At 41.3% G+C, this 25362-nt stretch overlaps 23 non-coding genes across 23 annotated transcripts; all 23 read left to right on the top strand.

The window, feature by feature from the left end:
• The first annotated feature begins 1554 nt into the window (after positions 1-1554).
• On the top strand, positions 1555-1627 carry trnar-ucu (transfer RNA arginine (anticodon UCU)). The gene has a single exon. It is a non-coding gene; the product is annotated as a tRNA-Arg (tRNA).
• Positions 1628-2192: 565 nt separating this feature from the next.
• trnar-ucu (transfer RNA arginine (anticodon UCU)) lies at positions 2193-2265 on the top strand. Its single transcript has one exon. It is a non-coding gene; the product is annotated as a tRNA-Arg (tRNA).
• A 280-nt stretch (positions 2266-2545) lies between these two features.
• Positions 2546-2618, top strand: trnar-ucu (transfer RNA arginine (anticodon UCU)). Its single transcript has one exon. It is a non-coding gene; the product is annotated as a tRNA-Arg (tRNA).
• Positions 2619-4219: 1601 nt separating this feature from the next.
• On the top strand, positions 4220-4292 carry trnar-ucu (transfer RNA arginine (anticodon UCU)). The gene has a single exon. It is a non-coding gene; the product is annotated as a tRNA-Arg (tRNA).
• A 565-nt stretch (positions 4293-4857) lies between these two features.
• On the top strand, positions 4858-4930 carry trnar-ucu (transfer RNA arginine (anticodon UCU)). The gene has a single exon. It is a non-coding gene; the product is annotated as a tRNA-Arg (tRNA).
• Positions 4931-5215: 285 nt separating this feature from the next.
• trnar-ucu (transfer RNA arginine (anticodon UCU)) lies at positions 5216-5288 on the top strand. The gene has a single exon. It is a non-coding gene; the product is annotated as a tRNA-Arg (tRNA).
• A 3649-nt stretch (positions 5289-8937) lies between these two features.
• trnar-ucu (transfer RNA arginine (anticodon UCU)) lies at positions 8938-9010 on the top strand. The gene has a single exon. It is a non-coding gene; the product is annotated as a tRNA-Arg (tRNA).
• Positions 9011-9295: 285 nt separating this feature from the next.
• Positions 9296-9368, top strand: trnar-ucu (transfer RNA arginine (anticodon UCU)). The gene has a single exon. It is a non-coding gene; the product is annotated as a tRNA-Arg (tRNA).
• Positions 9369-10926: 1558 nt separating this feature from the next.
• On the top strand, positions 10927-10999 carry trnar-ucu (transfer RNA arginine (anticodon UCU)). The gene has a single exon. It is a non-coding gene; the product is annotated as a tRNA-Arg (tRNA).
• Positions 11000-11246: 247 nt separating this feature from the next.
• trnar-ucu (transfer RNA arginine (anticodon UCU)) lies at positions 11247-11319 on the top strand. Its single transcript has one exon. It is a non-coding gene; the product is annotated as a tRNA-Arg (tRNA).
• Positions 11320-11571: 252 nt separating this feature from the next.
• On the top strand, positions 11572-11644 carry trnar-ucu (transfer RNA arginine (anticodon UCU)). The gene has a single exon. It is a non-coding gene; the product is annotated as a tRNA-Arg (tRNA).
• A 1293-nt stretch (positions 11645-12937) lies between these two features.
• Positions 12938-13010, top strand: trnar-ucu (transfer RNA arginine (anticodon UCU)). Its single transcript has one exon. It is a non-coding gene; the product is annotated as a tRNA-Arg (tRNA).
• Positions 13011-14264: 1254 nt separating this feature from the next.
• trnar-ucu (transfer RNA arginine (anticodon UCU)) lies at positions 14265-14337 on the top strand. Its single transcript has one exon. It is a non-coding gene; the product is annotated as a tRNA-Arg (tRNA).
• Positions 14338-15272: 935 nt separating this feature from the next.
• On the top strand, positions 15273-15345 carry trnar-ucu (transfer RNA arginine (anticodon UCU)). The gene has a single exon. It is a non-coding gene; the product is annotated as a tRNA-Arg (tRNA).
• A 1243-nt stretch (positions 15346-16588) lies between these two features.
• On the top strand, positions 16589-16661 carry trnar-ucu (transfer RNA arginine (anticodon UCU)). Its single transcript has one exon. It is a non-coding gene; the product is annotated as a tRNA-Arg (tRNA).
• Positions 16662-17596: 935 nt separating this feature from the next.
• On the top strand, positions 17597-17669 carry trnar-ucu (transfer RNA arginine (anticodon UCU)). Its single transcript has one exon. It is a non-coding gene; the product is annotated as a tRNA-Arg (tRNA).
• A 936-nt stretch (positions 17670-18605) lies between these two features.
• On the top strand, positions 18606-18678 carry trnar-ucu (transfer RNA arginine (anticodon UCU)). The gene has a single exon. It is a non-coding gene; the product is annotated as a tRNA-Arg (tRNA).
• A 559-nt stretch (positions 18679-19237) lies between these two features.
• On the top strand, positions 19238-19310 carry trnar-ucu (transfer RNA arginine (anticodon UCU)). The gene has a single exon. It is a non-coding gene; the product is annotated as a tRNA-Arg (tRNA).
• A 1969-nt stretch (positions 19311-21279) lies between these two features.
• Positions 21280-21352, top strand: trnar-ucu (transfer RNA arginine (anticodon UCU)). Its single transcript has one exon. It is a non-coding gene; the product is annotated as a tRNA-Arg (tRNA).
• Positions 21353-22288: 936 nt separating this feature from the next.
• trnar-ucu (transfer RNA arginine (anticodon UCU)) lies at positions 22289-22361 on the top strand. The gene has a single exon. It is a non-coding gene; the product is annotated as a tRNA-Arg (tRNA).
• Positions 22362-23207: 846 nt separating this feature from the next.
• Positions 23208-23280, top strand: trnar-ucu (transfer RNA arginine (anticodon UCU)). The gene has a single exon. It is a non-coding gene; the product is annotated as a tRNA-Arg (tRNA).
• Positions 23281-23851: 571 nt separating this feature from the next.
• trnar-ucu (transfer RNA arginine (anticodon UCU)) lies at positions 23852-23924 on the top strand. The gene has a single exon. It is a non-coding gene; the product is annotated as a tRNA-Arg (tRNA).
• A 934-nt stretch (positions 23925-24858) lies between these two features.
• Positions 24859-24931, top strand: trnar-ucu (transfer RNA arginine (anticodon UCU)). The gene has a single exon. It is a non-coding gene; the product is annotated as a tRNA-Arg (tRNA).
• Positions 24932-25362: the final 431 nt, after the last annotated feature.

The following is a 25362-nucleotide window of genomic DNA, read 5'->3' as shown; positions in this document are numbered from 1 at the left end:
GGATCGAAGCTATCCAATTCTACTTTTAGAAATGAAGTGTAAACAGGGATTTTTTTTTAAATTGGAGAATTTCATGTGCATGTCTCTGTGCCCTCCGTGATTCTTTTTTTATTACTGCTTCTATCAATCCATATAGGTCATGCTGATCACAGAGTGCCACAGTGGCTTAAGACACTGATCTCCTATTCCATGTATTGTGAATTCAAGTATTGTTTTGGGGTACCTGAAAGTGGAGTGATGTAGTGGAAGTGTGCCTGGCAGTTAACCCAGTGATTTATGGATCGAAACCATCCTCTGCTATTCAGTTTGCTGTTAGCAATGAAGTGCAAACAGAAATATTAAACCATAATTTCACGGGCATGTCTCAGTGCCCTCCGTGATTATTTTTTGACAGCTTCTGTCAGTTTGTACAGATCATGCTGATTACAGAAGCGAAGCGGAAGCGTGATGTCTACTTTAACCACGTGTACGATCGGTCGAAACCACTCTCTGCTATCCAGTTCTTTTAACCTCTTAAGTCGACCCTCTACTTTTTGAACATTCTGTTAAAAATCGCGCAACATTTCAGCGCCCTGCTACTCATGCCAGGAATATAGTATATGCATTTGCTTAGTCTGTGTGGATAGAAAACACTCAGACGTTTAAAAAACTGGTTAAATCACTGCTGTGGCTTTACCAGAACGGCATTTACATCGAAAAGCACAGGAAAAACTGATCACTGAAAATGGGAAAATATATCCATGCGCTACTTGATCCCATTGATAAACGTGAACCACAATTAATTGACTGAGGTTGCAGTACCTACAGCTTCCACACGGTGTCTAGAGTCTTGTCATTTCCCTTCGAGTTTTTTCTTGGTCAAACACATGCAGGACAACGTATCTAATCCGGTCTAGGACCGGATATTTTCGTTGAGTTTCTAGCCGGACATTTTTCCAGACGGACAGCTAATGATCTTTACATCGCCTCCTGATGAATTTTATCGCTATTAACGTTTACTAATACCTAAAGTTGCATTACAAACGTATTTCGAAGTGTTTTGTGAAAGTTTATCGTCGACTTTTTGAATTTTAAAAAATGACGTTACGTTTTGAAACTATGTTTTTTTCGTTTATCACACAGTCTACATATAACGATATCTAGGCTTTATATGGACCGATTTAATGGAAATAAAGACCCAAATAGTGTTTATGGGACATCTAGGAGTGCCAACAAAGAAGATGGTGAAAGGTAATGGATGTTTTCTATTTTATTGTGCGGTTTGTGTAACGCCGAAATGCTAATTATTTTGTTTACGTCCCCTGTGGGTCTTTTGGGGTGTTGCATGCTATCAGATAATAGCTTCTCATGCTTTCGCCGAAAAGCATTTAAAAAATCTGACTTGTTGCCTGGATTCACAACGAGTGTAGCTTTAATTCGATACCCTGCATGTGTATTTTAATGAACTTTTGAGTTTTAACTAATACTATTAGCATTTAGCGTAGCGCATTTGCATTTCCAGAGCTCTAGTTGGGACGCAAGTGTCCCGAGTAGAAGCAACAGGTTAAAGCAAGTACCCCAGTGGCCTAATGGATAAGGCACTGGCCTTCTAAGCCAGGGATTGTGGGTTCGAGTCCCATCTGGGGTGGATGAATGCAAAGTCTTATGGAGGAAGAGAGATCAGCACATAACACAGAGTTTGATGGATTGAAGCTTTCCCATTCAAATTTTAGAAATGAAGATTTAACAGGGATAAAAAAGGAGAATTTCATGGGCATGTCTCTGTGCCCTCCGTGATTCTTTTTTTATTACTGCTTCTATCAATCCATATAGGTCATGCTGATCACAGAGTGCCACAGTGGCTTAAGACACTGATCTCCTATTCCATGTATTGTGAATTCAAGTATTGTTTTGGGGTACCTGAAAGTGGAGTGACGTAGTGGAAGTGTGCCTGGCAGTTAACCCAGTGATTTATGGATCGAAACCATCCTCTGCTATTCAGTTTGCTGTTAGCAAAGAAGTGCAAACAGAAATATTAAACCATAATTTCACGGGCATGTCTCAGTGCCCTCCGTGATTATTTTTTGACTGCTTCTGTCAGTTTGTACAGGTCATGCTGATTACAGAAGCGAAGCGGAAGTGTGATGTCTACTTTAACCACGTGTACGATCGGTCGAAACCACTCTCTGCTATCCAGTTCTTTTAAAGCAAGTGCCCCAGTGGCCTAATGGATAAGGCACTGGCCTTCTAAGCCAGGGATTGTGGGTTCGAGTCCCATCTGGGGTGGATGAATGCAAATTCTTATGGAGGAAGAGAGATCAGCACATAACACAGAGTTTGATGGATTGAAGCTTTCCGATTCTATTTTTAGAAATGAAGATTTAACAGGGATAAAGAAGGAGAATTTCATGGGCATGTCTCTGTGCCCTCCGTGATTATTTCTTGACTGCTTCTGTCAGTTTGTACAGGTCATGCTGATTACAGAAGCGAAGCTGAAGCGTGATGTCTTCTTTAACCACTGATCGGCCGAAACCACTCTCTGCTATCCAGTTCTTTTAAAGCAAGTGCCCCAGTGGCCTAATGGATAAGGCACTGGCCTTCTAAGCCAGGGATTGTGGGTTCGAGTCCCATCTGGGGTGGATGAATGCAAAGTCTTATGGAGGAAGAGAGATCAGCACATAACACAGAGTTTGATGGATTGAAGCTTTCCCATTCAAATTTTAGAAATGAAGATTTAACAGGGATAAAAAAGGAGAATTTCATGGGCATGTCTCTGTGCCCTCCGTGATTCTTTTTTTATTACTGCTTCTATCAATCCATATAGGTCATGCTGATCACAGAGTGCCACAGTGGCTTAAGACACTGATCTCCTATTCCATGTATTGTGAATTCAAGTATTGTTTTGGGGTACCTGAAAGTGGAGTGATGTAGTGGAAGTGTGCCTGGCAGTTAACCCAGTGATTTATGGATCGAAACCATCCTCTGCTATTCAGTTTGCTGTTAGCAATGAAGTGCAAACAGAAATATTAAACCATAATTTCACGGGCATGTCTCAGTGCCCTCCGTGATTATTTTTTGACAGCTTCTGTCAGTTTGTACAGATCATGCTGATTACAGAAGCGAAGCGGAAGCGTGATGTCTACTTTAACCACGTGTACGATCGGTCGAAACCACTCTCTGCTATCCAGTTCTTTTAACCTCTTAAGTCGACCCTCTACTTTTTTGAACATTCTGTTAAAAATCGCGCAACATTTCAGCGCCCTGCTACTCATGCCAGGAATATAGTATATGCATTTGCTTAGTCTGTGTGGATAGAAAACACTCAGACGTTTAAAAACTGGTTAAATCACTGCTGTGGCTTTACCAGAACGGCATTTACATCGAAAAGCACAGGAAAAACTGATCACTGAAAATGGGAAAATATATCCATGCGCTACTTGATCCCATTGATAAACGTGAACCACAATTAATTGACTGAGGTTGCAGTACCTACAGCTTCCACACGGTGTCTAGAGTCTTGTCATTTCCCTTCGAGTTTTTTCTTGGTCAAACACATGCAGGACAACGTATCTAATCCGGTCTAGGACCGGATATTTTCGTTGAGTTTCTAGCCGGACATTTTTCCAGACGGACAGCTAATGATCTTTACATCGCCTCCTGATGAATTTTATCGCTTATTAACGTTTACTAATACCTAAAGTTGCATTACAAACGTATTTCGAAGTGTTTTGTGAAAGTTTATCGTCGACTTTTTGAATTTTAAAAAATGACGTTACGTTTTGAAACTATGTTTTTTTCGTTTATCACACAGTCTACATATAACGATATCTAGGCTTTATATGGACCGATTTAATGGAAATAAAGACCCAAATAGTGTTTATGGGACATCTAGGAGTGCCAACAAAGAAGATGGTGAAAGGTAATGGATGTTTTCTATTTTATTGTGCGGTTTGTGTAACGCCGAAATGCTAATTATTTTGTTTACGTCCCTGTGGGTCTTTGGGGTGTTGCATGCTATCAGATAATAGCTTCTCATGCTTTCGCCGAAAAGCATTTAAAAATCTGACTTGTTGCCTGGATTCACAACGAGTGTAGCTTTAATTCGATACCCTGCATGTGTATTTTAATGAACTTTTGAGTTTTAACTAATACTATTAGCATTTAGCGTAGCGCATTTGCATTTCCAGAGCTCTAGTTGGGACGCAAGTGTCCCGAGTAGAAGCAACAGGTTAAAGCAAGTACCCCAGTGGCCTAATGGATAAGGCACTGGCCTTCTAAGCCAGGGATTGTGGGTTCGAGTCCCATCTGGGGTGGATGAATGCAAAGTCTTATGGAGGAAGAGAGATCAGCACATAACACAGAGTTTGATGGATTGAAGCTTTCCCATTCAAATTTTAGAAATGAAGATTTAACAGGGATAAAAAGGAGAATTTCATGGGCATGTCTCTGTGCCCTCCGTGATTCTTTTTTTATTACTGCTTCTATCAATCCATATAGGTCATGCTGATCACAGAGTGCCACAGTGGCTTAAGACACTGATCTCCTATTCCATGTATTGTGAATTCAAGTATTGTTTTGGGGTACCTGAAAGTGGAGTGACGTAGTGGAAGTGTGCCTGGCAGTTAACCCAGTGATTTATGGATCGAAACCATCCTCTGCTATTCAGTTTGCTGTTAGCAAAGAAGTGCAAACAGAAATATTAAACCATAATTTCACGGGCATGTCTCAGTGCCCTCCGTGATTATTTTTTGACTGCTTCTGTCAGTTTGTACAGGTCATGCTGATTACAGAAGCGAAGCGGAAGTGTGATGTCTACTTTAACCACGTGTACGATCGGGTCGAAACCACTCTCTGCTATCCAGTTCTTTTAAAGCAAGTGCCCCAGTGGCCTAATGGATAAGGCACTGGCCTTCTAAGCCAGGGATTGTGGGTTCGAGTCCCATCTGGGGTGGATGAATGCAAATTCTTATGGAGGAAGAGAGATCAGCACATAACACAGAGTTTGATGGATTGAAGCTTTCCGATTCTATTTTTAGAAATGAAGATTTAACAGGGATAAAGAAGGAGAATTTCATGGGCATGTCTCTGTGCCCTCCGTGATTATTTCTTGACTGCTTCTGTCAGTTTGTACAGGTCATGCTGATTACAGAAGCGAAGCTGAAGCGTGATGTCTTCTTTAACCACGTGTACGATCGGTCGAAACCACTCTCTGCTATCCAGTTCTTTAAAAGCAAGTGCCCCAGTGGCCTAATGGATAAGGCACTGGCCTTCTAAGCCAGGGATTGTGGGTTCGAGTCCCATCTGGGGTGGAAGAATGCAAATTCCTATGGAGGAAGAGAGATAAGCACATTACACAGAGTTTGATGGATTGAAGCTTTCTGATTCAATTATTAGAAATGAAGATTTAACAGGGATAAAAAAGGAGAATTTCATGGGCATGTCTCTGTGCCCTCCGAATTGCAATTTTTTTACAACTGCTTCTATCAGTTCATATAGCTCATGCTGATCACACATTTCCACAGTGACTTAAGACACTGACTGCTTAATCCATTTAGTACCCCAGTTGCCTAATGGATAAGGCACTGGCCTTCTAAGTCAGGGATTGTGGGTTCGAGTCCCATCTGGGGTGGAAGAATGCAAATTCCTATGGAGGAAGAGAGATAAGCACATTACACAGAGTTTGATGGATTGAAGCTTTCTGATTCAATTATTAGAAATGAAGATTTAACAGGGATAAAAAAGGAGAATTTCATGGGCATGTCTCTGTATCCTCCGAATTGCAATTTTTTTACAACTGCTTCTATCAGTTCGTATAGCTCATGCTGATCACACATTTCCACAGTGACTTAAGACACTGACTGCCTAATCCATTTATTGTGAGTTCAAGTATTGTATTGGGGTACCTGAAAGTGGAGGGATGAAGTGGAAGAGTGCAGGGCAGGTAACCAAGTGATTTAGGGATCGAAACCATCCTCTGCTATCCAGTTTGCTTTTAGCAATGAAGTGCAAACAGAAGAGAAGAGCTGGGCACATAACACAGAGGTTGATGGATCGAAGGTATCCAATTCTACTTTTAGAAATGAAGTGTAAACAGGGATTTTTTTTTTAAATTGGAGAATTTCATGTGCATGTCTCTGTGCCCTCCGTGAATCTTTTTTTATTACTGCTTCTATCAATCCATATAGGTCATGCTGATCACAGAGTGCCACAGTGGCTTAAGACACTGATCTCCTAATCCATGTATTGTGAATTCAAGTATTGTTTTGGGGTACCTGAAAGTGGAGTGACGTAGTGGAAGTGTGCCTGGCAGTTAACCCAGTGATTTATGGATCGAAACCATCCTCTGCTATTCAGTTTGCTGTTAGCAAAGAAGTGCAAACAGAAATATTAAACCATAATTTCACGGGCATGTCTCAGTGCCCTCCGTGATTATTTTTTGACAGCTTCTGTCAGTTTGTACAGATCATGCTGATTACAGAAGCGAAGCGGAAGCGTGATGTCTACTTTAACCACGTGTACGATCGGTCGAAACCACTCTCTGCTATCCAGTTCTTTTAACCTCTTAAGTCGACCCTCTACTTTTTTGAACATTCTGTTAAAAATCGCGCAACATTTCAGCGCCCTGCTACTCATGCCAGGAATATAGTATATGCATTTGCTTAGTCTGTGTGGATAGAAAACACTCAGACGTTTAAAAAACTGGTTAAATCACTGCTGTGGCTTTACCAGAACGGCATTTACATCGAAAAGCACAGGAAAAACTGATCACTGAAAATGGGAAAATATATCCATGCGCTACTTGATCCCATTGATAAACGTGAACCACAATTAATTGACTGAGGTTGCAGTACCTACAGCTTCCACACGGTGTCTAGAGTCTTGTCATTTCCCTTCGAGTTTTTCTTGGTCAAACACATGCAGGACACCGTATCTAATCCGGTCTAGGACCGGATATTTTCGTTGAGTTTCTAGCCGGACATTTTTCCAGACGGACAGCTAATGATCTTTACATCGCCTCCTGATGAATTTTATCGCTTATTAACGTTTACTAATACCTAAAGTTGCATTACAAACGTATTTCAAGTGTTTTGTGAAAGTTTATCGTCGACTTTTTGAATTTTAAAAAATGACGTTACGTTTTGAAACAATGTTTTTTTCGTTTATCACACAGTCTACATATAACGATATCTAGGCTTTATATGGACCGATTTAATCGAAATAAAGACCCAAATAGTGTTTATGGGACATCTAGGAGTGCCAACAAAGAAGATGGTGAAAGGTAATGAATGTTTTCTATTTTATTGTGCGGTTTGTGTAACGCCGAAATGCTAATTATTTTGTTTACGTCCCCTGTGGGTCTTTTGGGGTGTTGCATGCTATCAGATAATAGCTTCTCATGCTTTCGCCGAAAAGCATTTTAAAAATCTGACTTGTTGCCTGGATTCACAACGAGTGTAGCTTTAATTCGATACCCTGCATGTGTATTTTAATGAACTTTTGAGTTTTAACTAATACTATTAGCATTTAGCGTAGCGCATTTGCATTTCCAGAGCTCTAGTTGGGACGCAAGCGTCCCGAGTAGAAGCAACAGGTTAAAGCAAGTGCCGAAGTGGCCTAATGGATAAAGCACTGGCCTTCTAAGCCAGGGATTGTGGGTTCGAGTCCCATCTGGGGTGGATGAATGCAAAGTCTTATGGAGGAAGAGAGATCAGCACATAACACAGAGTTTGATTGATTGAAGCTTTCCCATTCAAATTTTAGAAATGAAGATTTAACAGGGATAAAAAAGGAGAATTTCATGGGCATGTCTCTGTGCCCTCCGTGATTATTTCTTGACTGCTTCTGTCAGTTTGTACAGGTCATGCTGATTACGGAAGCGTGATGTCTACTTTAACCACGTGTACGATCGGTCGAAACCACTCTCTGCTATCCAGTTCTTTTAAAGCAAGTGCCCCAGTGGCCTAATGGATAAGGCACTGGCCTTCTAAACCAGGGATTGTGGGTTCGAGACCCATCTGGGGTGGATGAATTCAAATTCCTATGGAGGAAGAGAGATCAGCACATAACACAGAGTTTGATGGATTGAAGCTTTCAGATTCGATTTTTAGAAATGAAGATTTAACAGGGATAAAAAAGGAGAATTTCATGGGCATGTCTCTGTATCCTCCGAAATGCATTTTTTTTTACAACTGCTTCTATCAGTTCGTATAGGTCATGCTGATCACACATTTCCACAGTGACTTAAGACACTGACCGCCTAATACATTTATTGTGAGTTCAAGTATTGTATTGGGGTACCTGAAAGTGGAGGGATGAAGTGGAAGAGTGCAGGGCAGTTAACCAAGTGATTTATGGATCGAAACCATCCTCTGCTATCCAGTTTGCTTTTAGCAATGAAGTGCAAACAGAAGAGAAGAGCTGGGCACATAACACAGAGGTTGATGGATCGAAGCTATCCAATTCTACTTTTAGAAATGAAGTGTAAACAGGGATTTTTTTTTAAATTGGAGAATTTCATGTGCATGTCTCTGTGCCCTCCGTGAATCTTTTTTATTACTGCTTCTATCAATCCATATAGGTCATGCTGATCACAGAGTGCCACAGTAGCTTGAGACACTGATCTCCTAATCCATGTATTGTGAATTCAAGTATTGTTTTGGGATACCTGAAAGTGGAGTGATGTAGTGGAAGTGTGCCTGGCAGTTAACCCAGTGATTTATGGATTGAAACCATCCTCTGCTATTCAGTTTGCTTTGAGCAATGAAGTGCAAACAGAAATATTAAACCATAATTTCACGGGTATGTCTCAGTGCCCTCCGTGATTATTTTTTGACTGCTTCTGTCAGTTTGTACAGGTCATGCTGATTACAGAAGCGAAGCGGAAGCGTGATGTCTACTTTAACCACGTGTACGATCGGTCGAAACCACTCTCTGCTATCCAGTTCTTTTAAAGCAAGTGCCCCAGTGGCCTAATGGATAAGGCACTGGCCTTCTAAGCCAGGGATTGTGGGTTCGAGTCCCATCTGGGGTGGATGAATGCAAATTCTTATGGAGGAAGAGAGATCAGCACATAACACAGAGTTTGATGGATTGAAGCTTTCCGATTCTATTTTTAGAAATGAAGATTTAACAGGGATAAAGAAGGAGAATTTCATGGGCATGTCTCTGTGCCCTCCGTGATTATTTCTTGACTGCTTCTGTCAGTTTGTACAGGTCATGCTGATTACAGAAGCGAAGCTGAAGCGTGATGTCTTCTTTAACCACGTGTACGATCGGTCGAAACCACTCTCTGCTATCCAGTTCTTTTAAAGCAAGTGCCCCAGTGGCCTAATGGATAAGGCACTGGCCTTCTAAGCCAGGGATTGTGGGTTCGAGTCCCATCTGGGGTGGAAGAATGCAAATTCCTATGGAGGAAGAGAGATAAGCACATTACACAGAGTTTGATGGATTGAAGCTTTCTGATTCAATTATTAGAAATGAAGATTTAACAGGGATAAAAAAGGAGAATTTCATGGGCATGTCTCTGTGCCCTCCGAATTGCAATTTTTTTACAACTGCTTCTATCAGTTCATATAGCTCATGCTGATCACACATTTCCACAGTGACTTAAGACACTGACTGCTTAATCCATTTAGTACCCCAGTTGCCTAATGGATAAGGCACTGGCCTTCTAAGTCAGGGATTGTGGGTTCGAGTCCCATCTGGGGTGGAAGAATGCAAATTCCTATGGAGGAAGAGAGATAAGCACATTACACAGAGTTTGATGGATTGAAGCTTTCTGATTCAATTATTAGAAATGAAGATTTAACAGGGATAAAAAAGGAGAATTTCATGGGCATGTCTCTGTATCCTCCCGTGCAATTTTTTTACAACTGCTTCTATCAGTTCGTATAGCTCATGCTGATCACACATTTCCACAGTGACTTAAGACACTGACTGCCTAATCCATTTATTGTGAGTTCAAGTATTGTATTGGGGTACCTGAAAGTGGAGGGATGAAGTGGAAGAGTGCAGGGCAGGTAACCAAGTGATTTAGGGATCGAAACCATCCTCTGCTATCCAGTTTGCTTTTAGCAATGAAGTGCAAACAGAAGAGAAGAGCTGGGCACATAACACAGAGGTTGATGGATCGAAGGTATCCAATTCTACTTTTAGAAATGAAGTGTAAACAGGGATTTTTTTTTTAAATTGGAGAATTTCATGTGCATGTCTCTGTGCCCTCCGTGAATCTTTTTTTATTACTGCTTCTATCAATCCATATAGGTCATGCTGATCACAGAGTGCCACAGTGGCTTAAGACACTGATCTCCTAATCCATGTATTGTGAATTCAAGTATTGTTTTGGGGTACCTGAAAGTGGAGTGATGTATTGGAAGTGTGCCTGGCAGTTAACCCAGTGATTTATGGATCAAAACCATCCTCTGCTATTCAGTTTGCTGTTAGCAATGAAGTGCAAACAGAAATATTAAACCATAATTTCACGGGCATGTCACAGTGCCCTCTGTGATTATTTCTTGACTGCTTCTGTCAGTTTGTACAGGTCATGCTGATTACAGAAGCGAAGCTGAAGCGTGATGTCTTCTTTAACCACGTGTACGATCAGTCGAAACCACTCTCTGCTATCCAGTTCTTTTAAAGCAAGTGCCCCAGTGGCCTAATGGATAAGGCACTGGCCTTCTAAGCAAGGGATTGTGGGTTCGAGTCCCATCTGGGGTGGATGAATGCAAATTCTTATGGAGGAAGAATTTGATGGATTGAAGCTTTCCCATTCAAACTTTAGAAATGAATATTTAACAGGGATAAAAAAGGATAATTTCATGGGCGTGTCTCTGTACCCTCCGAAATGCTTTTTTTTTTTTTTACAACTGCTTCTATCAGTTCGTATAGCTCATGCTGATCACACATTTCCACAGTGACATAAGACACTGACTGCCTAATCCATTTAGTACCCCAGTGGCCTAATGGATAAGGCACTGGCCTTCTAAGTCAGGGATTGTGGGTTCGAGTCCCATCTGGGGTGGAAGATTGCAAATTCCTATGGAAGAAGAGAGATAAGCACATTACACAGAGTTTGATGGATTGAAGCTTTCCCATTGAAATTTTAGAAATTAAGATTTAACAGGGATAAAAAAGGAGAATTTCATGGGCATGTCTCTGTGCCCTCCGAATTGCAATTTTTTTACAACTGCTTCTATCAGTTCGTATAGCTCATGCTGATCACACATTTCCACAGTGACATAAGACACTGACTGCCTAATCCATTTAGTACCCCAGTGGCCTAATGGATAAGGCACTGGCCTTCTAAGCCAGGGATTGTGGGTTCGAGTCCCATCTGGGGTGGATGAATGCAAATTCTTATGGAGGAAGAGAGATCAGCACATAACACAGAGTTTGATGGATTGAAGCTTTCCCATTCAAACTTTAGAAATGAATATTTAACAGGGATAAAAAAGGATAATTTCATGGGCGTGTCTCTGTACCCTCCGAAATGCTTTTTTTTTTTTTTACAACTGCTTCTATCAGTTCGTATAGCTCATGCTGATCACACATTTCCACAGTGACATAAGACACTGACTGCCTAATCCATTTAGTACCCCAGTGGCCTAATGGATAAGGCACTGGCCTTCTAAGTCAGGGATTGTGGGTTCGAGTCCCATCTGGGGTGGAAGATTGCAAATTCCTATGGAAGAAGAGAGATAAGCACATTACACAGAGTTTGATGGATTGAAGCTTTCCCATTCAAATTTTAGAAATGAAGATTTAACAGGGATAAAAAAGGAGAATTTCATGGGCATGTCTCTGTGCCCTCCGTGATTATTTCTTGACTGCTTCTGTCAGTTTGTACAGGTCATGCTGATTACAGAAGCGAAGCGGAAGCGTGATGTCTACTTTAACCACGTGTACGATCGGTCGAAACCACTCTCTGCTATCCAGTTCTTTTAAAGCAAGTGCCCCAGTGGCCTAATGGATAAGGCACTGGCCTTCTAAACCAGGGATTGTGGGTTCGCGTCCCATCTGGGGTGGATGAATTCAAATTCCAATGGAGGAAGAGAGATCAGCACATAACACAGAGTTTGATGGATTGAAGCTTTCAGATTCTATTTTTAGAAATGAAGATTTAACAGGGATAAAAAAGGAGAATTTCATGGGCATGTCTCTGTATCCTCCGAAATGCATTTTTTTTTACAACTGCTTCTATCAGTTCATATAGGTCATGCTGATCACACATTTCCACAGTGACTTAAGACACTGACCGCCTAATACATTTATTGTGAGTTCAAGTATTGTATTGGGGTACCTGAAAGTGGAGGGATGAAGTGGAAGAGTGCAGGGCAGTTAACCAAGTGATTTATGGATCGAAACCATCCTCTGCTATCCAGTTTGCTTTTAGCAATGAAGTGCAAACAGAAGAGAAGAGCTGGGCACATAACACAGAGGTTGATGGATCGAAGCTATCCAATTCTACTTTTAGAAATGAAGTGTAAACAGGGATTTTTTTTTAAATTGGAGAATTTCATGTGCATGTCTCTGTGCCCTCCGTGAATCTTTTTTATTACTGCTTCTATCAATCCATATAGGTCATGCTGATCACAGAGTGCCACAGTAGCTTGAGACACTGATCTCCTAATCCATGTATTGTGAATTCAAGTATTGTTTTGGGGTACCTGAAAGTGGAGTGATGTAGTGGAAGTGTGCCTGGCAGTTAACCCAGTGATTTATGGATCGAAACCATCCTCTGCTATTCAGTTTGCTTTTAGCAATGAAGTGCAAAGAGAAATATTAAACCATAATTTCATGTGCATGTCTCTGTGCCCTCCGTGATTATTTTTTGACTGCTTCTGTCAGTTTGTACAGGTCATGCTGATTACAGAAGCGAAGCGGAAGCGTGATGTCTACTTTAACCACGTGTACGATCGGTCGAAACCACTCTCTGCTATCCAGTTCTTTTAAAGTAAGTGCCCCAGTGGCCTGATGGATAAGGCACTGGCCTTCTAAGCCAGGGATTGTGGGTTCGAGTCCCATCTGGGGTGGATGAATGCAAATTCTTATGGAGGAAGAGAGATCAGCACATAACACAGAGTTTGATGGATTGAAGCTTTCCGATTCTATTTTTAGAAATGAAGATTTAACAGGGATAAAGAAGGAGAATTTCATGGGCATGTCTCTGTGCCCTCCGAATTGCAATTTTTTTACAACTGCTTCTATCAGTTCGTATAGCTCATGCTGATCACACATTTCCACAGTGACTTAAGACACTGACTGCCTAATCAATTTAGTACCCCAGTGGCCTAATGGATAAGGCACTGGCCTTCTAAGCCAGGGTTTGTGGGTTCGAGTACCTTCTGGGGTGGAAGCATGCAAATTCCTATGGAAGAAGAGAGATAAGCACATTACACAGAGTTTGATGGATTGAAGCTTTCGTATTAAATTTTTAGAAATGAAGATTTAACAGGGATAAAAAAGGAGAATTTCATGGGCATGTCTCTGTGCCCTCCGAATTGCAATTTTTTTACAACTGCTTCTATCAGTTCGTATAGCTCATGCTGATCACACATTTCCACAGTGACTTAAGACACTGACTGCCTAATCCATTTATTGTGAGTTCAAGTATTGTATTGGGGTACCTGAAAGTGGAGGGATGAAGTGGAAGTGTGCAGGACAGGTAACCAAGTGATTTAGGGATCGAAACCATCCTCTGCTATCCAGTTTGCTTTTAGCAATGAAGTGCAAACAGAAGAGAAGAGCTGGGCACATAACACAGAGGTTGATGGATCGAAGCTATCCAATTCTACTTTTAGAAATGAAGTGTAAACAGGGATTTTTTTTTAAATTGGAGAATTTCATGTGCATGTCTCTGTGCCCTCCGTGAATCTTTTTTTATTACTGCTTCTATCAATCCATATAGGTCATGCTGATCACAGAGTGCCACAGTGGCTTAAGACACTGATCTCCTAATCCATGTATTGTGAATTCAAGTATTGTTTTGGGGTACCTGAAAGTGGAGTGATGTAGTGGAAGTGTGCCTGGCAGTTAACCCAGTGATTTATGGATCGAAACCATCCTCTGCTATTCAGTTTGCTGTTAGCAATGAAGTGCAAACAGAAATATTAAACCATAATTTCACGGGCATGTCTCAGTGCCCTCCGTGATTATTTTTTGACTGCTTCTGTCAGTTTGTACAGGTCATGCTGATTACAGAAGCGAAGCGGAAGCGTGATGTCTACTTTAACCACTTGTACAATCGGTCGAAACCACTCTCTACTATCCAGTTCTGAAAAGCAAGTGCCCCAGTGGCCTAATGGATAAGGCACTGGCCTTCTAAGCCAGGGATTGTGGGTTCGAGTCCCATCTGGGGTGGATGAATGCAAATTCCCATGGAGGAAGAGAGATCAGAACATAACACAGAGTTTGATGGATTGAAGCTTTCCGATTCAATTATTAGAAATGAAGATTTAACAGGGATAAAAAAGGAGAATTTCATGGGCATGTCTCTGTATCCTCCGAATTGCAATTTTTTTACAACTGCTTCTATCAGTTCGTATAGCTCATGCTGATCACACATTTCCACAGTGACTTAAGACACTGACTGCCTAATCCATTTATTGTGAGTTCAAGTATTGTATTGGGGTACCTGAAAGTGGAGGGATGAAGTGGAAGAGTGCAGGGCAGGTAACCAAGTGATTTAGGGATCGAAACCATCCTCTGCTATCCAGTTTGCTTTTAGCAATGAAGTGCAAACAGAAGAGAAGAGCTGGGCACATAACACAGAGGTTGATGGATCGAAGGTATCCAATTCTACTTTTAGAAATGAAGTGTAAACAGGGATTTTTTTTTTAAATTGGAGAATTTCATGTGCATGTCTCTGTGCCCTCCGTGAATCTTTTTTTATTACTGCTTCTATCAATCCATATAGGTCATGCTGATCACAGAGTGCCACAGTGGCTTAAGACACTGATCTCCTAATCCATGTATTGTGAATTCAAGTATTGTTTTGGGGTACCTGAAAGTGGAGTGATGTATTGGAAGTGTGCCTGGCAGTTAACCCAGTGATTTATGGATCGAAACCATCCTCTGCTATTCAGTTTGCTGTTAGCAATGAAGTGCAAACAGAAATATTAAACCATAATTTCACGGGCATGTCTCAGTGCCCCCCGAGATTTTTTTTGACAGCTTCTGTCAGTTTGTACAGGTCATGCTGATTACAGAAGCGAAGCGGAAGCGTGATGTCTACTTTAACCACGTGTACGATCGGTCGAAACCACTCTCTGCTATCCAGTTCTTTTAAAGCAAGTGCCCCAGTGGCCTAATGGATAAGGCACTGGCCTTCTAAGCCAGGGATTGTGGGTTCGAGTCCCATCTGGGGTGGATCAATAGAACTTCCTATGGAGGAAGAGCGATCAGCACATAACACAGAGTTTGATGGATTGAAGCTTTCCTATAAAATTTTTAGAAATGAAGAAGTAACAGGGATAAAAAAGGAGAATTTCATGGGCATGTCTCTGTGCCCTCCGAAATGCATTTTCTTTTTACAACTGCTTCTATCAGTTCGTATAGGTCATGCTGATCACACATTTCCACAGTGACTTAAGACACTGACCGCCTAATCCATGTATTGTGAATTCAAGTATTGTTTTGGGGTACCTGAAAGTGGAGTGATGTAGTGGAAGTGTGCCTGGCAGTTAACCCAGTGATTTATGGATCGAAACCATCCTCTGCTGTTCAGTTTGCTTTTAGCAATGAAGTGCAAACAGAAATATTAAACCATAATTTCATGGGCATGTCTCAGTGCCCTCCGTGATTATTTTTTGACTGCTTCTGTCAGTTTGTACAGGTCATGCTGATTACAGAAGCGAAGCGGAAGAGTGATGTCTACTTTAACCACTTGTACAATCGGTCGAAACCACTCTCTACTATCCAGTTCTGAAAAGCAAGTGCCCCAGTTGCCTATTGGATAAGGCACTGGCCTTCTAAGCCAGGGATTGTGGGTTCGAGTCCCATCTGGGGTGGATGAATGCAAGTTCCCATGGAGGAAGAGATATCAGCACATAACACAGAGTTGGATGGGTAGAAGCTTTCCTATTAAATTTTTAGAAATTAAGACTTAACAGGGATAAAAAAGGAGAATTTCATGGGCATGTCTCTGTGCCCTCCGAAATGCATTTTCTTTTTACAACTGCTTCTATCAGTTCGTATAGCTCATGCTGATCACACATTTCCACAGTGACTTAAGACACTGACTGCCTAATCAATTTAGTACCCCAGTGGCCTAATGGATAAGGCACTGGCCTTCTAAGCCAGGGTTTGTGGGTTCGAGTACCTTCTGGGGTGGAAGAATGCAAATTCCTATGGAGGAAGAGAGATAAGCACATTACACGGAGTTTGATGGATTGAAGCTTTCCGATTCAATTATTAGAAATGAAGATTTAACAGGGATAAAAAAGGAGAATTTCATGGGCATGTCTCTGTGCCCTCCGTGATTATTTCTTGACTGCTTCTGTCAGTTTGTACAGGTCATGCTGATTACAGAAGCAGAAGCGTGATGTCTACTTTAACCACGTGTACGATCGGTCGAAACCACTCTCTGCTATCCAGTTCTTTTAAAGCAAGTGCCCCAGTGGCCTAATGAATAAGGCACTGGCCTTCTAAGCCAGGGATTGTGGGTTCGAGTCCCATCTGGGGTGGATGAATGCAAATTCTTATGGAGGAAGAGAGATCAGCACATAACACAGAGTTTGATGGATTGAAGCTTTCCCATTCAAATTTTAGAAATGAAGATTTAACAGGGATAAAAAAGGATAATTTCATGGGCATGTCTCTGTACCCCCGAAATGCTTTTTTTTTTTACAACTGCTTCTATCAGTTCGTATAGGTCATGCTGATCACACATTTCCACAGTGACTTAAGACACTGACCGCCTAATCCATTTATTGTGAGTTCAAGTATTGTATTGGGGTACCTGAAAGTGGAGGGATGAAGTGGAAGAGTGCAGGGCAGTTAACCAAGTGATTTAGGGATCGAAACCATCCTCTGCTATCCAGTTTGCTTTTAGCAATGAAGTGCAAACAGAAGAGAAGAGCTGGGCACATAACACAGAGGTTGATGGATCGAAGCTATCCAATTCTACTTTTAGAAATGAAGTGTAAACAGGGAATTTTTTTTAAATTGGAGAATTTCATGTGCATGTCTCAGTGCCCTCCGTGATTCTTTTTTTATTACTGCTTCTATCAATCCATATAGGTCATGCTGATCACAGAGTGCCACAGTGGCTTAAGACTCTCATCTCCTAATCCATGTATTGTGAATTCAAGTATTGTTTTGGGGTACCTGAAAGTGGAGTGATGTAGTGGAAGTGTGCCTGGCGGTTAACCCAGTGATTTATGGATTGAAACCATCCTCTGCTATTCAGTTTGCTTTTAGCAATGAAGTGCAAACAGAAATATTAAACCATCATTTCATGGGCATGTCTCAGTGCCCTCCATGATTATTTTTTGACTGCTTCTGTCAGTTTGTACAGGTCATGCTGATTACAGAAGTGAAGCGGAAGAGTGATGTCTACTTTAACCACTTGTACAATCGGTCGAAACCACTCTCTACTATCCAGTTCTGAAAAGCAAGTGCCCCAGTGGCCTAATGGATAAGGCACTGGCCTTCTAAGCCAGGGATTGTGGGTTCGAGTCCCATCTGGGGTGGATGAATGCAAGTTCCCATGGAGGAAGAGATATCAGCACATAACACAGAGTTGGATGGGTAGAAGCTTTCCTATTAAATTTTTAGAAATTAAGACTTAACAGGGATAAAAAAGGAGAATTTCATGGGCATGTCTCTGTGCCCTCCGAAATGCATTTTCTTTTTACAACTGCTTCTATCAGTTCGTATAGGTCATGCTGATCACACATTTCCACAGTGACTTAAGACACTGACCGCCTAATCCATTTATTGTGAGTTCAAGTATTGTATTGGGGTACCTGAAAGTGGAGGGATGAAGTGGAAGTGTGCAGGGCAGTTAACCAAGTGATTTAGGGATCGAAACCATCCTCTGCTATCCAGTTAGCTTTTAGCAATGAAGTGCAAACAGAAGAGAAGAGCTGGGCACATAACACAGAGGTTGATGGATCGAAGCTATCCAATTCTACTTTTAGAAATGAAGTGTAAACAGGGATTTTCTTTTAAATTGGAGAATTTCATGTGCATGTCTCTGTGCCCTCCGTGATTCTTTTTTTATTACTGCTTCTATCAATCCATATAGGTCATGCTGATCACAGAGTGCCACAGTGGCTTAAGACACTGATCTCCTAATCCATCTATTGTGAATTCAAGTATTGTTTTGGGGTACCTGAAAGTGGAGTGATGTAGTGGAAGTGTGCCTGGCAGTTAACCCAGTGATTTATGGATTGAAACCATCCTCTGCTATTCAGTTTGCTTTTAGCAATGAAGTGCAAACAGAAATATTAAACCATAATTTCATGGGCATGTCTCAGTGCCCTCCGTGATTATTTTTTGACAGCTTCTGTCAGTTTGTACAGGTCATGCTGATTACAGAAGCGAAGCGGAAGAGTGATGTCTACTTTAACCACTTGTACAATCGGTTGAAACCACTCTCTACTATCCAGTTCTGAAAAGCAAGTGCCCCAGTGGCCTAATGGATAAGGCACTGGCCTTCTAAGCCAGGGATTGTGGGTTCGAGTCCCATCTGGGGTGGATGAATGCAAATTCCCATGGAGGAAGAGAGATCAGCACATAACACAGAGTTTGATGGATTGAAGCTTTCGTATTAAATTTTTAGAAATGAAGATTTAACAGGGATAAAAAAGGAGAATTTCATGGGCATGTCTCTGTACCCTCCGAAATGCATTTTCTTTTTACAACTGCTTCTATCAGTTCGTATAGGTCATGCTGATCACACATTTCCACAGTGACTTAAGACACTGACCGCCTAATCCATTTATTGTGAGTTCAAGTATTGTATTGGGGTTCCTGAAAGTGGAGGGATGAAGTGAAAGAGTGCAGGGCAGTTAACCAAGTGATTTAGGGATCGAAGCTATCCAGTTTGCTTTTAGCAATGAAGTGCAAACAGAAATATTAAACCATAATTTCATGGGCATGTCTCAGTGCCCACCGTGATTATTTTTTGACTGCTTCTGTCAGTTTGTACAGGTCATGCTGATTACAGAAGCGAAGCGGAAGCGTGATGTCTACTTTAACCACGTGTACGATCGGTTGAAACCACTCTCTGCTATCCAGTACTTTTAAAGCAAGTGCCCCAGTGGCCTAATGGATAAGGCACTGGCCTTCTAAGCCAGGGATTGTGGGTTCGAGTCCCATCTGGGGTGGATGAATACAAATTCCTATGGAGGAAGAGAGATCAGCAGAGTTTGATGGATTGAAGCTTTCCGATTCAATTTTTAGAAATGAAGATTTAACAGGGATAAAAAAGGAGAATTTCATGGGCATGTCTCTGTGCCCTCCGAAATGCATTTTTTTTTTACAACTGCTTCTAAAAAAAGTTCGTATAGGTCATGCTGATCACATATTTCCACAGTGACTTAAGACACTGACCGCCTAATCCATTTATTGTTAGTTCAAGTATTGTATTGGGGTACCTGAAAGTGTAGGGATGAAGTGGAAGAGTGCAGGGCAGTTAACCAAGTGATTTAGGGATTGAAACCAGCCTCTGCTATCCAGTTTGCTTTTAGCAATGAAGTGCAAACAGAAGAGAAGAGCTGGGCACATAACACAGAGGTTGATGGATCGAAGCTATCCAATTCTATTTTTAGAAATGAAGTGTAAACAGGGATTTTTTTTAAATTGGAGAATTTCATGTGCATGTCTCTGTGTCCTCCGTGAATCTTTTTTTTATTACTGCTTCTATCAATCCATATAGGTCATGCTGATCACAGAGTGCCACAGTGGCTTAAGACACTGATCTCCTAATCCATGTATTGTGAATTCAAGTATTGTTTTGGGGTACCTGAAAGTGGAGTGATGTAGTGGAAGTGTGCCTGGCAGTTAACCCAGTGATTTATGGATCGAAACCATCCTCTGCTATTCAGTTTGCTTTTAGCAATGAAGTGCAAACAGAAATATAAAACCATAATTTCATGGGCATGTCTCAGTGCCCTCCGTGATTATTTTTTGACTGCTTCTGTCAGTTTGTACAGGTCATGCTGATTACAGAAGCGAAGCGGAAGCGTGATGTCTACTTTAACCACGTGTACGATCGGTCGAAACCACTCTCTGCTATCCAGTTCTTTTAACCTCTTAAGTCGACCCTCTACTTTTTTGAACATTCTGTTAAAAATAGCGCAACATTTCAGCGCCCTGCTACTCATGCCAGGAATATAGTATATGCATTTGCTTAGTCTGTGTGGATAGAAAACACTCAGACGTTTAAAAAACTGGTTAAATCACTGCTGTGGCTTTACCAGAACGGCATTTACATCGAAAAGCACAGGAAAAACTGATCACTGAAAATGGGAAAATATATCCATGCGCTACTTGATCCCATTGATAAACGTGAATCACAATTAATTGACTGAGGTTGCAGTACCTACAGCTTCCACACGGTGTCTAGAGTCTTGTCATTTCCCTTCGAGTTTTTTCTTGGTCAAACACATGCAGGACATCAGATCTAATCCGGTCTAGGACCGGATATTTTCGTTGAGTTTCTAGCCGGACATTTTTCCAGACGGACAGCTAATGATCTTTACATCGCCTCCTGATGAATTTTATCGCTTATTAACGTTTACTAATACCTAAAGTTGCATTACAAACGTATTTGAAGTGTTTTGTGAAAGTTTATCGTCGACTTTTTGAATTTTAAAAATGACGTTACGTTTTGAAACAATGTTTTTTTCGTTTATCACACAGTCTACATATAACGATATCTAGGCTTTATATGGACCGATTTAATCGAAATAAAGACCCAAATAGTGTTTATGGGACATCTAGGAGTGCCAACAAAGAAGATGGTGAAAGGTAATGAATGTTTTCTATTTTATTGTGCGGTTTGTGTAACGCCGAAATGCTAATTATTTTGTTTACGTCCCCTGTGGGTCTTTTGGGGTGTTGCATGCTATCAGATAATAGCTTCTCATGCTTTCGCCGAAAAGCATTTTAAAAATCTGACTTGTTGCCTGGATTCACAACGAGTGTAGCTTTAATTCGATACCCTGCATGTGTATTTTAATGAACTTTTGAGTTTTAACTAATACTATTAGCATTTAGTGTAGCGCATTTGCATTTCCAGAGCTCTAGTTGGGACGCAAGCGTCCCGAGTAGAAGCAACAGGTTAAAGCAAGTGCCCCAGTGGCCTAATGGATAAGGCACTGGCCTTCTAAGCCAGGGATTGTGGGTTCGAGTCCCATCTGGGGTGGATGAATGCAAAGTCTTATGGAGGAAGAGAGATCAGCACATAAAACAGAGTTTGATTGATTGAAGCTTTCCCATTCAAATTTTAGAAATTAAGATTTAACAGGGATAAAAAAGGATAATTTCATGGGCATGTCTCTGTACCCTCCGAAATGCATTTTCTTTTTACAACTGCTTCTATCAGTTCGTAAAGGTCATGCTGATCACGCAATTCCACAGTGACTTAAGACACTGACCGCCTAATCCATTTATTGTGAGTTCAAGTATTCTATTGGGGTACCTGAAAGTGGAGGGATGAAGTGGAAGAGTGCAGGGCAGTTAACCAAGTGATTTAGGGATCGAAACCATGCTCTGCTATCCAGTTTGCTTTTAGCAATGAAGTGCAAACAGAAAAGAAGAGTTGGGCACATAACACAGAGGTTGATGGATCGAAGCTATCCAATTCTACTTTTAGAAATGAAGTGTAAACAGGGATTTTTTTTTAAATTGGAGAATTTCATGTGCATGTCACTGTGCCCTCCGTGATTCTTTTTTTATTACTGCTTCTATCAATCCATATAGGTCATGCTGATCACAGAGTGCCACAGTGGCTTAAGACACTGATCTCCTAATCCATGTATTGTGAATTCAAGTATTGTTTTGGGGTACCTGAAAGTGGAGTGATGTAGTGGAAGTGTGCCTGGCAGTTAACCCAGTGATTTATGGATTGAAACCATCCTCTGCTATTCAGTTTGCTTTTAGCAATGAAGTGCAAACAGAAATATTAAACCATAATTTCATGGGCATGTCTCAGTGCCCTCCGTGATTATTTTTTGACTGCTTCTGTCAGTTTGTACAGGTCATGCTGATTACAGAAGCGAAGCGGAAGAGTGATGTCTACTTTAACCACTTGTACAATCGGTCGAAACCACTCTCTACTATCCAGTTCTGAAAAGCAAGTGCCCCAGTGGCCTAATGGATAAGGCACTGGCCTTCTAAGCCAGGGATTGTGGGTTCGAGTCCCATCTGGGGTGGATGAATGCAAATTCCCATGGAGGAAGAGAGATCAGCACATAACACAGAGTTTGATGGATTTAAGCTTTCGTATTAAATTTTTAGAAATGAAGATTTAACAGGGATAAAAAAGGAGAATTTCATGGGCATGTCTCTGTGCCCTCCGAAATGCATTTTCTTTTTACAACTGCTTCTATCAGTTCGTATAGGTCATGCTGATCACACATTTCCACAGTGACTTAAGACACTGACCGCCTAATCCATTTATTGTGAGTTCAAGTATTGTATTGGGGTTCCTGAAAGTGGAGGGATGAAGTGGAAGAGTGCAGGGCAGTTAACCAAGTGATTTAGGGATCGAAACCATCCTCTGCTATCCAGTTTGCTTTTAGCAATGAAGTGCAAACAGAAGAGAAGAGCTGGGCACATAACACAGAGGTTGATGGATCGAAGCTATCCAATTCTACTTTTAGAAATGAAGTGTAAACAGGGATTTTTTTAAATTGAGAATTTCATGTGCATGTCTCTGTGCCCTCCGTGAATCTTTTTTATTACTGCTTCTATCAATCCATATAGGTCATGCTGATCACAGAGTGCCACAGTGGCTTAAGACACTGATCTCCTATTCCATGTATTGTGAATTCAAGTATTGTTTTGGGGTACCTGAAAGTGGAGTGATGTAGTGGAAGTGTGCCTGGCAGTTAACCCAGTGATGTCTCAGTGCCCTCCGTGATTATTTTTGACTGCTTCTGTCAGTTTGTACAGGTCATGCTGATTACAGAAGCGAAGCGGAAGCGTGATGTCTACTTTAACCACGTGTACGATCGGGTCGAAACCACTCTCTGCTATCCAGTTCTTTTATAGCAAGTGCCCCAGTGGCCTAATGGATAAGGCACTGGCCTTCTAAGCCAGGGATTGTGGGTTCAAATCCCATCTGGGGTGGATGAATGCAAATTCCCATGGAGGAAGAGATATCAGCACATAACACAGAGTTTGATGGATTGAAGCTTTCCTATTAAATTTTTAGAAATGAAGAAGTAACAGGGATAAAAAAAGGAGAATTTCATGGGCATGTCTCTGTGCCCTCCGAAATGCATTTTCTTTTTTTACAACTGCTTCTATCAGTTCGTATAGGTCATGCTGATCACACATTTCCACAGTGACTTAAGACACTGACCGCCTAATCCATGTATTGTGAATTCAAGTATTGTTTTGGGGTACCTGAAAGTGGAGTGATGTAGTGGAAGTGTGCCTGGCAGTTAACCCAGTGATTTATGGATCGAAACCATCCTCTGCTATTCAGTTTGCTTTTAGCAATGAAGTGCAAACAGAAATATTAAACCATAATTTCATGGGCATGTCTCAGTGCCCTCCGTGATTATTTTTTGACTGCTTCTGTCAGTTTGTACAGGTCATGCTGATTACAGAAGCGAAGCGGAAGAGTGATGTCTACTTTAACCACTTGTACAATCGGTTGAAACCACTCTCTACTATTCAGTTCTGAAAAGCAAGTGCCCCAGTGGCCTAATGGATAAGGCACTGGCCTTCTAAGCCAGGGATTGTGGGTTCGAGTCCCATCTGGGGTGGATGAATGCAAATTCCCATGGAGGAAGAGAGATCAGCACATAACACAGAGTTTGATGGATTTAAGCTTTCTTATTAAATTTTTAGAAATGAAGATTTAACAGGGATAAAAAAGGAGAATTTCATGGGCATGTCTCTGTGCCCTCCGAAATGCATTTTCTTTTTACAACTGCTTCTATCAGTTCGTATAGGTCATGCTGATCACACATTTCCACAGTGACTTAAGACACTGACCGCCTAATCCATTTATTGTGAGTTCAAGTATTGTATTGGGGTTCCTGAAAGTGGAGGGATGAAGTGGAAGAGTGCAGGGCAGTTAACCAAGTGATTTAGGGATCGAAACCATCCTCTGCTATCCAGTTTGCTTTTAGCAATGAAGTGCAAACAGAAGAGAAGAGCTGGGCACATAACACAGAGGTTGATGGATCGAAGCTATCCAATTCTACTTTTAGAAATGAAGTGTAAACAGGGATTTTTTTTTTAAATTGAGAATTTCATGTGCATGTCTCTGTGCCCTCCGTGATTCTTTTTATTACTGCTTCTATCAATCCATATAGGTCATGCTGATCACAGAGTGCCACAGTGGCTTAAGACACTGATCTCCTATTCCATGTATTGTGAATTCAAGTATTGTTTTGGGGTACCTGAAAGTGGAGTGATGTAGTGGAAGTGTGCCTGGCAGTTAACCCAGTGATTTATGGATCGAAACCATCCTCTGCTATTCAGTTTGCTTTTAGCAATGAAGTGCAAACAGAAATATTAAACCATAATTTCATGGGCATGTCTCAGTGCCCTCCGTGATTATTTTTTGACTGCTTCTGTCAGTTTGTACAGGTCATGCTGATTACAGAAGCGAAGCGGAAGAGTGATGTCTACTTTAACCACTTGTACAATCGGTCGAAACCACTCTCTACTATCCAGTTCTGAAAAGCAAGTGCCCCAGTGGCCTAATGGATAAGGCACTGGCCTTCTAAGCCAGGGATTGTGGGTTCGAGTCCCATCTGGGGTGGATGAATGCAAGTTCGCATGGAGGAAGAGATATCAGCACATAACACAGAGTTTGATGGGTCAAGCTTTCCTATTAAATTTTAGAAATGAAGATTTAACAGGGATAAAAAGGAGAATTTCATGGGCATGTCTCTGTGCCCTCCGAAATGCATTTTCTTTTACAACTGCTTCTATCAGTTCGTATAGGTCATGCTGATCACATTTCCACAGTGACTTAAGACACTGACCGCCTAATCCATGTATTGTGAATTCAAGTATTGTTTTGGGGTACCTGAAAGTGGAGGGATGAAGTGGAAGTGTGCAGGGCAGTTAACCAAGTTATTTAGGATCGAAACCATCCTCTGCTATTCAGTTTGCTGTTAGCAATGAAGTGCAAACAGAAATATTAAACCATAATTTCACGGGCATGTCTCAGTGCCCTCCGTGATTATT

Source organism: Oncorhynchus nerka, unplaced genomic scaffold, assembly GCF_034236695.1.
Source record: "Oncorhynchus nerka isolate Pitt River unplaced genomic scaffold, Oner_Uvic_2.0 unplaced_scaffold_34___fragment_2___debris, whole genome shotgun sequence".
In the NCBI taxonomy this organism is placed as follows: Eukaryota; Metazoa; Chordata; class Actinopteri; order Salmoniformes; family Salmonidae; genus Oncorhynchus; species Oncorhynchus nerka.
This window is presented reverse-complemented; position numbering and strand designations above follow the sequence as displayed.